The sequence below is a fragment of the Elephantulus edwardii genome, unplaced genomic scaffold (assembly GCF_000299155.1).
Source record: "Elephantulus edwardii isolate Elephantulus edwardi_28Jun2011 unplaced genomic scaffold, EleEdw1.0 scaffold00039, whole genome shotgun sequence".
Classification (NCBI taxonomy): domain Eukaryota; kingdom Metazoa; phylum Chordata; class Mammalia; order Macroscelidea; family Macroscelididae; genus Elephantulus; species Elephantulus edwardii.
Genome location: NW_006399789.1, coordinates 15,599,278 through 15,608,979, shown reverse-complemented (window position 1 = coordinate 15,608,979; position 9,702 = coordinate 15,599,278). Strand labels below are relative to the sequence as shown.

Genomic DNA, 9,702 nt, shown 5'->3' with positions numbered 1-9,702 from the left:
TTCAAAATCCCTTTGGCCATCATCTTATACAGGTTGTGGACTCCAGTCGTGGTCTCTTCAGAGATACCTCGGATACCCAACAAGAGCTGTGGGTACTTAGTGTGAATAAGGTTGGTGAGGTCACCACCATCGTCCAGAATCATGTTGAGTGGTCCGTCCTTGAAGTATAGAGTCTGCTCAATGAACCACAGGTATTCTTCATCTGTTTCACCTTTCCAGGCATATACTGAAATGCCAGCCTTGGCAATGGCAGCTGCTGCGTGGCCCTGGGTAGAAGAGATGTTGCAGCTGGACCACTGGACCTCAGCACCCAGGGCGACCAGAGTCTCAATGAGGACTGCTGTCTCCATGGTCACGTGCAGGCATCCAGCAATACGGGCGCCCTTCAGTGGCTTGGAGGCTGAGTACATCTCCTGCATGCGCATCAGGCCTGGCATCTCATTCTCCGCAATGTCCAGGGCTTTGTGACCTCAAGAGGCCAGGCTGATGTCAGCGACTTCGTAGGGCAGTTTGTCCGACATGTTGGCACTTCGACACAGAGTGAGGGGCAAGAGCGAAAGGGGCCGGGCCTTAAACAGAGGAGAAGCACTGGGCGGGATATAGCCAGCAGGGCTGTGTTTGGTGTTTTATATTTGTTTTTTACTTTGGAGAACTTAACTATCATATGTCTTGATGTTTTTCTTTCAGAATCTAGTCTGTTTAGGGTTTCTGAGTTTCTTCAAATGTATTTTTCCTTGGTTTTTTGTCAGATCTGGGACGTTTTCTTCTAGCTCCTCTTCCACAATTTTCACAGTGCTCACTGTCCCCTTTCCCTACTGTTCTGAAATTCCAGTTACATGTATATTGTTTCATGTGATGTTATCCCAGTTGATTTTTTTGCTTTCTTAATTTTGCTTTCATCTTTTTTTTTTTATAATTTTATTTTATTTTTGTGTGCGTGTACTGTCAAATCAGATCTGACTGGTACAGGATTTCATCTTCTTTTTATCTTTTAAGTTCTCATTGAATTTCTGGTCTTCTATCTCATTCCCTCTCTGTTCCATCCCTTCTATCTTGCATGTTAGTTTGCAGTATTAGTCTTGTTGCATTTTCATAGTTTTCTGTTGTTTCTAGTACTGTGTTGGTTTTATATTCTCTGTTATGTATTGATTTAAAAAATTCTTACATATCATTTTTTGGTTTTAAAGAGGATAATTTCTTAATCTTGGGGTTGGTTTTTTCTATTGGTGTGCGTGTGTGTGTGTGTGTGAGAGAGAGAGAGAGAGAGAGAGAGAAATTTGTGTTTAGAATTAGCCAGCTGGACTCAGTTTAGATGATCCCAATTTTGTTGGCAACATCCAAAGCATCATAGTTAGGAGCAAGTTGAATATAGGCCTTCTCTCCATCAGGCCTAATCAAGGTGTTGACCTTAGCTGCATCAGTGTTGTAGAGCTTCTTTACAGCTTATTTAATTTGATGCTTATTGGCTTTGACATCCACGATGAACACAAGTGTGTTTTTATGTTTTATTGGTTTGCATACACAATTTGTATACATTGTGTTTCACACTTTCATTCACATTATGCTTCATACATACATTCCCGTGCATGGTATTTTATATAATTAATCACCATAAAACTAAGTACACTGTTACCCAGTCTTTCAGGTCCCTGCTGGATGTTTCCCGTTTCCTTTACCCTCTCCCTCTACCCACCAAATTGTGGGACCCTGTGATTTCACCCCTGCCGGTTTCCCCCCATATGATCCCACCACTTATCCCCTTGGTCACTCGTGCATATTTTACTATTTATTCTCTGTTTTTACAGTAATGATCTTTTGCTGTATTTTTTTCTTATGTGACTAAGTTAGTTTATGTAGTATTTTTTTTAAATTGCTACTCCTGAGTGCTGTGTAGTATTCTATCTTGTGAATGTACCACAGTTTTCCAGTTTATTCAAATGTGGTTGGGCATCTAGGATATTTCTGTGTTCTTGCTATTGTGAATAATACTGTTACGAACATTGGTGTACAAATCTTCATTTGTATTTCAGCTCTAATTTCCTCAGGGTATATTCTTAGCAGTGGAATAGCTGGGTCATATAGAATTGCTATGTTAAGTTTTTTTAGGAAATGCCAAACTGTCTTCTAGAGAGATTGTACCAGTTTATAATCTCACCAACAGTGTATGAGAGTTCCAGTCTCTCTATATCCTCCCAAACATTTAATGCTTTCTGCCCTGTTAAACTTTGCCACTGTTATTGAGGTGAGATGGTATCTCATTGTGGTTTAGATTTGCATCTCTCTTAAAGTCAGTTATTTTGATCATTTCTTTATGTGTTTGTTGGCCATTTGAATGTCTTCCTTTTCATCTCTTTTGCCCATTTTGTAGTTGGGCTATCAGTCTTTTTTTGTGAAGGCCTTGTAGTATTCTGTAAACTTTTGTTATAAGGCCCTCGTCTGTGTTGGTATTGCCAGCTGGTGTTTTTTTTTTCTTCTAGTCGGTAGGTTTTCTTTTCACTGTGTTGGAAAAGTTTTAGATGCATACAGAGATTCATAATCTTTAGAAGGTCCCATTTTACCCTCCTGGTTGTGCATTTCTGGCTGTATTTGTAAATTTCTTTATGCCTTAGGCTAGGCCTTCTGAGCTTGGTCTTGTCTTATCTTTTATGATCTTTATGGTTTTGGGCTTTACTTCAAGGTCTTTGATCCTCCCCTTGAGTTGAAATTTGTGTGTGACCCATTCTAAGTATGACAAATGGTGTGGCTCCTGCTTCGGCTTTCTGCTGGTAGCAGTTCAGTTTTGCCAGCACCACTCGATGAAGAGGTTGTCTGTCATTCCGCTACTTGATAGGTTTTGTGTCCTTGTTGAATATCAGTTGACCATAGATAGATGGGTTAATTTTTTGGTCCTTGATTCTGTTCCATTGGCCTCAGTGCCTTTCATTGTACCAGTACCATTCTGTTTGGGTTGTTAATAGCTGTATCGTAGGTTTTGAGATCAGAAAGTGCTGTACCTCCTGTGTCTGTTTTGTTTTTCAGAAGTGTTTGTTTGGGGTCTCTTTCCTCTCCCAATAAAATGCCAATTGCCTTTTCTATCTTTAAAAAATGAATTTCAGTGCTCACTTCAGCAGCACATATACGAGAATTGGAATGATACAGAGAAGATTAGCATGGCCCCTGCACAAGGATGACATGCAAATTTGTGAAGTGTTCCATATTTATTAAAAAAAGAATTTCAGTATATTCAGTCTTCTTATCCATGAACAGGGAACATTTTTCCATTTATGTAGGTCTATTATTGTGTCTCACAAAAGTGTTTTGTAGTTTTCCTTGTAAAAGTCTTTCGTGGCTCTGGTTAGGTTTATTCCAAAGTCTCTCAATTTGTGATTGGCTATTGTAAATGGTATTGTTTTCTTTTTTCCTTCTCTGTGTTGTCTTTTTTTGTAGATTGATCGTGTATCCTGTAACTCTACTAAACTGCTTCAATAGCTCTAACAATGTTTTTGTTAAGTTCTTGGAGCTTTCTACTATATCATCTGCATATAGCGAGTTTCACCCTCTCTTTTCCAATCTGGATACCTCTTATTTCCTTCTCTTACTGTATTGCCCTAGCAAATAATTCCTATACAGTATTGAAAAGGAGTAATGAATGTGGACATTATTGTCTGTTCATGTTGCACAAGGAAAATGCTTTTAGTTTTTCTCTATTGAGAAGGGTGTTGGCTTTACAGATACACTTCTCACTATGTTGTAAAAATTCCCTTCTATTCCTATTTTTCTGAGTATTTTAATCAGTAGGGTATTTTTAACTTTGTCAGTAGACTTTTCTACATCAATTGCAAGGATCACATGGTACGTTTTATTTGCTTTGTTAATACGATGAGTTACATTGATTGTTTTTCTTTTGTTGAACTGTCCTTGCATACCTGTTATGAACCCTGCTTGGTCATGATGAATTATTTTTTATGTGCTGTTGAATTCTCTTGGCTGGGATTTTGTTAAGGATTTTTGCATCTGTATTTATGGGATATATTGGTCTGTGGTTTTCTTTTCTATGCCTGGTTTATCTATGCCTGGCTTTGTTATTAGGGTTATGCTTGCTTCATTTAGAATGATTCTTGAAATGTTCCTTGCTTTTCTATTTTCTGAAATAATTTAAATAAAATTGGTGATAGATCTTCTCTGAATGTTTGGTAGAATTCAGCTGTGAACCCATATATCTGATCAAGGACTTGTTTGTGGGAGAGTGTTGTTATTATCTCAATTTCTTTTTTTTGTGATGGATCTTTTCAAGCATTCTATGTCTGTCTGTGACAGTCTGGATAGGGTATGAGTTTCAAATAATTTGTCCATTTCCTCTAACTTTTCAAATTTATCTGAGTATAGCTTTTCATAATATTCCAATATTAGAGATTTAATTTCTTCTGGTTCTATTGTGATGCCACATCAGTCATTTTTTAATTGAGTTCTTTTGTTTTTTCTTTTAAGTTTGCCAATCATTTGTCAATTTTATTGACCCTCCTGGTCTTGTGGATGGTTTCAGTTGGTTTTCTCTTTTCTATATCATTGCTTTTAGTATTCTATCCTTACTTCTGGAAACTCTTTGAACTCGGAGAAACGAGTTATAGAAAAGCCTCAGGTCTTTTGTTCATGGAATCGCTATGAGTCGTGCACAACTTAATGGTAATCAGTAACAACAACAACAACAACAACAACAACATGAAACCTATACCTAAATCAAGAAGCTGTTACACAAACAGAGCAAGGGAATATACAATGAATTAAAATAAGGGAAGAAGTGCATTAACCGTTTATCTCTTCCTTAAGTGTATTCAGTCTATATGCTGAACAAATCATTCAAGAAGTTAGACTATATGAATAAACATGGAGCATCAGAATAGGGTGAGATAAGGGAAGCAGCGAAATACTCTCAGATGGGCGTTTTTGGGTGGTGAGAACCAATGAGGATACTTGATTATGAAGGAATGTGCAATGATGGAGCTCATAGAGTTTGAACCTTGCCTTGGTTTCTAAATTCAGCTGGGCCAAGGAGCATTTTAATTGTTTTTGGTCAAACTTCTTCTCAGTGGTATAACACTGGTCTGTGTATTTCTGTACAGAGGTAACTTGTGGTTGCTGTGATTCTGAATACTGTGACACTGATGTATCAAATGCGATAGTGGTTACCCATGGTGGACAGTGTTTGGGGGAGCTCCCCAATTAAAACACGCTTGGAAGCAGGAGTGGCATCCACTCCCACAATAGCTTGCCTCTGGAAACCCTATGAACTTGGAGAAATGATGAAAGGTATATAAGTGTTCAGGTCTTTGGTTCATAGGGTCGCTGTGATTCATTTACAACTCGACGGCACGTAACAACAACAACAACAACAACATCCTTACCTTTTATTTTGACTATCTTGACTATGACGTCTCTTGATTTTTTTCTGTTTGGGTCTAGTCTATTTGGTGTTCGTTGAGCTTCCTGAATGTAGATTTCTTCATTCTTCATAATAACTGGGAAGTTTCCTATTAGTACCTCTTTCACAATTTTCTCAGTGATTTTGCTATCCCTCTCATATTCTGGTATTCTAGTCATATATATGCTGTTCCTTTTATTATCCCATATAATTCTAAAGTTTTCTTTATGACTCATTTGATTTTTGTTTGTTAGTATGTTTCCACTGACAATTGTGTTTTAGCTCACTGACTCTTCATGCCATCACTTCTCGTCTACTTTTTTGTCTCTAGCATGTTGGACACTCTGCCGCATTGATCTTAATAGTCTGGATTGCATTTCCATGTATTTTTGTCATTTTCAGTACTGTATTTGCTGTACCCTCTCTATCTTACAATTTTTAAAATTCTTGTACCTCTTTATTCTTTCAATTCTTTCTTCCATCTTTTGCATTTTCCTCAGTGATTGTTCAAGTGTCTCCATTGATACATTTCTTCTGGTTCCCTGTATCTATAGAATGGCTTCCATTGTTTCTTCCATTATTTTAATCTTTTTCTATAGCATTTCAAATAACTCTACATATATGTCTCTAATATATGTCTTCTGATTCTTTGCCACTGGTGTATTCACTTTATTTCTGGCTTCCATTGTTTCTTTCAACATTTGTACCTTCATCCATAGCTATTTGAATGACTCTCTATCAATATATATCTTCTGCCTCCCTGACTCAAGGGTATTCATGGAGTCTGAAATATTCCGTGCTATTTTTGGGGAAGGCTTATTTTTTTCCCCCACTATATTTGAAGCTGGCTGCTGCTTTCTTGACATTATGTGAATTTTTTTCATGGTAAGTGTCAAGCCATTTCTGTCAAGCCATTTCTATTGTGCCTGCTTAAGCTATTGATAATTATTTTATGATGCTATTGATTAAAGCCAGCTTAAAGCGTTAAATCTATGGGATGGGCCACGTACGTTATTGGAGGTCCTCTCTGGGAAAGTTTGCCTTTTCTATAGTCCTTGAGATTCTCTCCAGTCTGCAATGCAGCCCTGCAGGGATTTTGCCTTATTGTAGTCCCTTCTCCCAAACACACTTGCCCCCTTTGTCTGTGGAGTGGCAGAGTGGTATGAGTACCAATGCCCCACTTTTTTTTTTTTTCCTGTTCAGGAAAGTTTGAAGGAAGCTTTCTCTCTAGCACTTTAGCATCCCAGGTGTGAAAGTGAGTCTATCCCTGCTTGTAGCTCACCGTCTCAAACTCTGTTGTCTTGTTTGGTCCCTGCAATGGCCAATACCATAGCAGAGATCTCCAAACTAAGGAGGAGATTCAGACCCTCTTCTTCCCTGCACCTAAAAGTGCTGGCTCAGGGAAAGAGTATCTTATCTGGTGACTTCTTCTCTCTTGAAGTGATTTGTATGCCTTTGTGTGTGGAGTGGCATGAGACCAGGGGTTGAAACTTAAACCAGCTTCTGTCCTGGGTGTCTTGAAAGCACCTCCCTCTCTAGCACTTCAGCATGCCAGCTGTGAAAGTGAGTCTCTCCATCCTTGTAGCTCCCGTTACAAAACTCTTGTCCTCTTTTGTCAATGGCCCTGTGGCTGCAGGGATTCCTGACTGGAGGAGTCTTTCTCCAGGGGAGTTTCAGGCCCTTTTCTCCCTGGCACCTCTTTTATATCTCTTTAACAATGATTTCATTTCTCTCTTCTGTCATTTGTAACTTCTCTAGTACCAATTTTTGGAACTCCATGTCAGTCTGTTTTCTTTGTCTGTCTCAGGGGTATTTATCAGGTCCACGATCTGGTAATCTTTTTAAGGAGAGGACTGGTTTGTTGTTTGTTTGCTGTTGGTTTTTGTTTTGTTTTGTTTTGTTTTTTTAGTGTTTAACTTGTTTGCTGCTTCCTAGACATTAGGTGGGTTTTTTCTTTTTATGTGTGAGGCAGCTTCTGTTGTGTCAGAATGGATAGTGGCCAGTTATTTATTTTTATGATATCAATTTCCTGAGAGCCGTTTTCTCAGCTCTTCTCTGTAGGTAGAGTCCAGGCCTGAGCAAGGAATGTACTAACTTCATTAGCAGCAGCAGCAGCAGCAGCAGCAGCAGCAGCTAGGGGGCTTCAGAGGGAGGCCTGTGACCTATGTGCTCCTGGACCAGGCAGGAGGCCTGACTTACCTGCAGCTGTGGCCAGAGTGAATCATTGGGAAGTGAGTGGGTGGTGTACTTCTGGGCCAGAATGGGTAGTGTGCTTGCCAGCACTACCAGCAGCAGCAGCAGCAGCAGCAACATAGGCTACTGGGCTTGAGAGTGAAGCTGAGGCTAGCCCTTATTCCTTGTCTGGGCAAAGAATGGTGGCTTAGCAGCAGCAGTAACTCATGAACATAAGGTGGTTGGGTGACTCACTTCTGGGCCTGGGCTCTAAGTGTGCTTACCAGCAGGAGCTGACCTTTAGAGAGAAGCCTTCAGCCTATCTGCTCCTGGGCTAGGCAAAGAGTGCTGGCTTTCCTCAGCCAATTTTTTTCATTTTGTTGACTGTATATTCCTTCCATCTTCTTTTGATGCTTCCTGGATCATTCAAGAGTTTACCCATAGTATTTTTTAGTATTACAGCTTAGGGCTTGAATTTCTTCTTCAGTTCAATCAACATTGAAAAATGTTAAATGAGCTCTTTTATTTTTTGACTCTAGATTTTTGCACATTTAGTTATAATACTTTGCTTTGTTGTCGCAAGCTGAACTTTGAAATCTTCTGCTCAAATCTTTTACTTTATTATTTTCTTTCCCCTCTTCTTTTGGTCTTTTGATATTATAGTGCAATTTTCAGAATGTCCTCTGACATTCATTTTGGTCTTTCTTGCTCCTTTGCCTTTTTAATAACCTTTGCTTTCTTCATGGAGGATGATCTTTTACAGGTTCACTTTAATCTTTATTTTTTTGTATTTTTAAATTTTCTAGGGGGTTTTGCCAGCACAAAATGCAACACTGTTTATTCTTTGATTGCAATAAATCAGTGTTTGTCAGTCAATTGATTTTTTATTCATGTATATTGTGTTTTATTTGGAAGGAGGAGTGGCATCCACTCCCGTAATAGCTTGCCTTCAGAAACCCTATGAACCTAGAGAGAGGATGAGAGACACCCAAGCGTTGAGGACTCTCCTTCATAGGGTCGCTATGAGTCTCCTGCGATTCGACGGCACTTAACAACAACATTGTGTTTTATACAGTTTTTCATTTACAGTGTGTTTCATATAACTCATAAACATTGTACTTTACATAATTAACTACTATTAATCTATGTCTGTTATTACATCATATCTTTCCTATCATCGAATCTTTCCTATCCCTGCACTCTCCCATACACCCTGTAAGCTTGGCTACCCTAGTGACTTCTGCCCTTCACTTACTCCTCTTTCCTTTGAACACATCGTGCTCATTTATTCTTTTATTGTTACAGTAATGTTTTTGGCAGTTGTCCTTGTTGTTGTTGTGTATCATCGAGTTGGAACTGACCCGTCACTGATCCCCTAGTGGGTTTTTAGAGGCAGTTAATTGCATGAGAGAAGATTGCCCATTCTTCTGCAGAGAAACTGGTGAATTTGAGATTGTAGTGCAGCTTCTTGCCACTAGGCCACTAGACCTCCATGGATTAGTTTGCTCAGCATAATGCTCTCTGAACTTTCCGTGTCATCCTACAACTCGTCTTAAGATCATTAGTGTTCAATGCCTCAAACCTTTTCTTAGGATGGTTTTCAAATTCAGATGAGAAAAAAATGCAAGGTCACATTTTGTTTCTTGTGGGATCTCCTTCCCCATCCCCCATTTTCTTCATCTTTGGTTTGAACTTTCCCATGACTTGTTGATGGTCTGTTCCACAATCAGCACCTGGGTTGGGATGATCCTTGGGCATTCTGGACCTTGTGTCACCACCTTAAGGATGAGTCAGTAGGAAAACAAATTCTGTGTTGCTGGTGGGATTATGTGATGCTATAGCCAGTTCAGAGAACAAGTTGAGAATCAGTGTGCACGCCTTGGAAATGTGCATCACCCCAGAAATGCAACTTCTCACCATTTATTCCATAGTCAAATTTAATAATGTATGTAAAAATTTTCCCAATGAGTGCTCATCATAGTGTTAAATATAATATTAAAAACTAGCAACATTTTTATTGTCCACTGAAATCCCTAAGAAATTATATCATTTGTTGTTGTTATGTGCCATTGAGTCACTTGCGACTCATAGCAACCCTAGGTACAAGAACCCTAAACACCATTCTATCCTGT

At 39.0% G+C, this 9,702-nt stretch overlaps 1 protein-coding gene and 1 pseudogene across 1 annotated transcript in view; one reads left to right on the top strand and one right to left on the bottom strand.

The window, feature by feature from the left end:
* The window catches only part of LOC102856559, a 1,294-nt pseudogene extending 773 nt beyond the window's left edge, over window positions 1-521 (bottom strand).
* AKAP7 (A kinase (PRKA) anchor protein 7) overlaps window positions 1-9,702 on the top strand; it is a 184,675-nt gene that overhangs the window by 76,017 nt on the left and 98,956 nt on the right. The gene's annotated exons all lie outside the window — the stretch shown is intronic.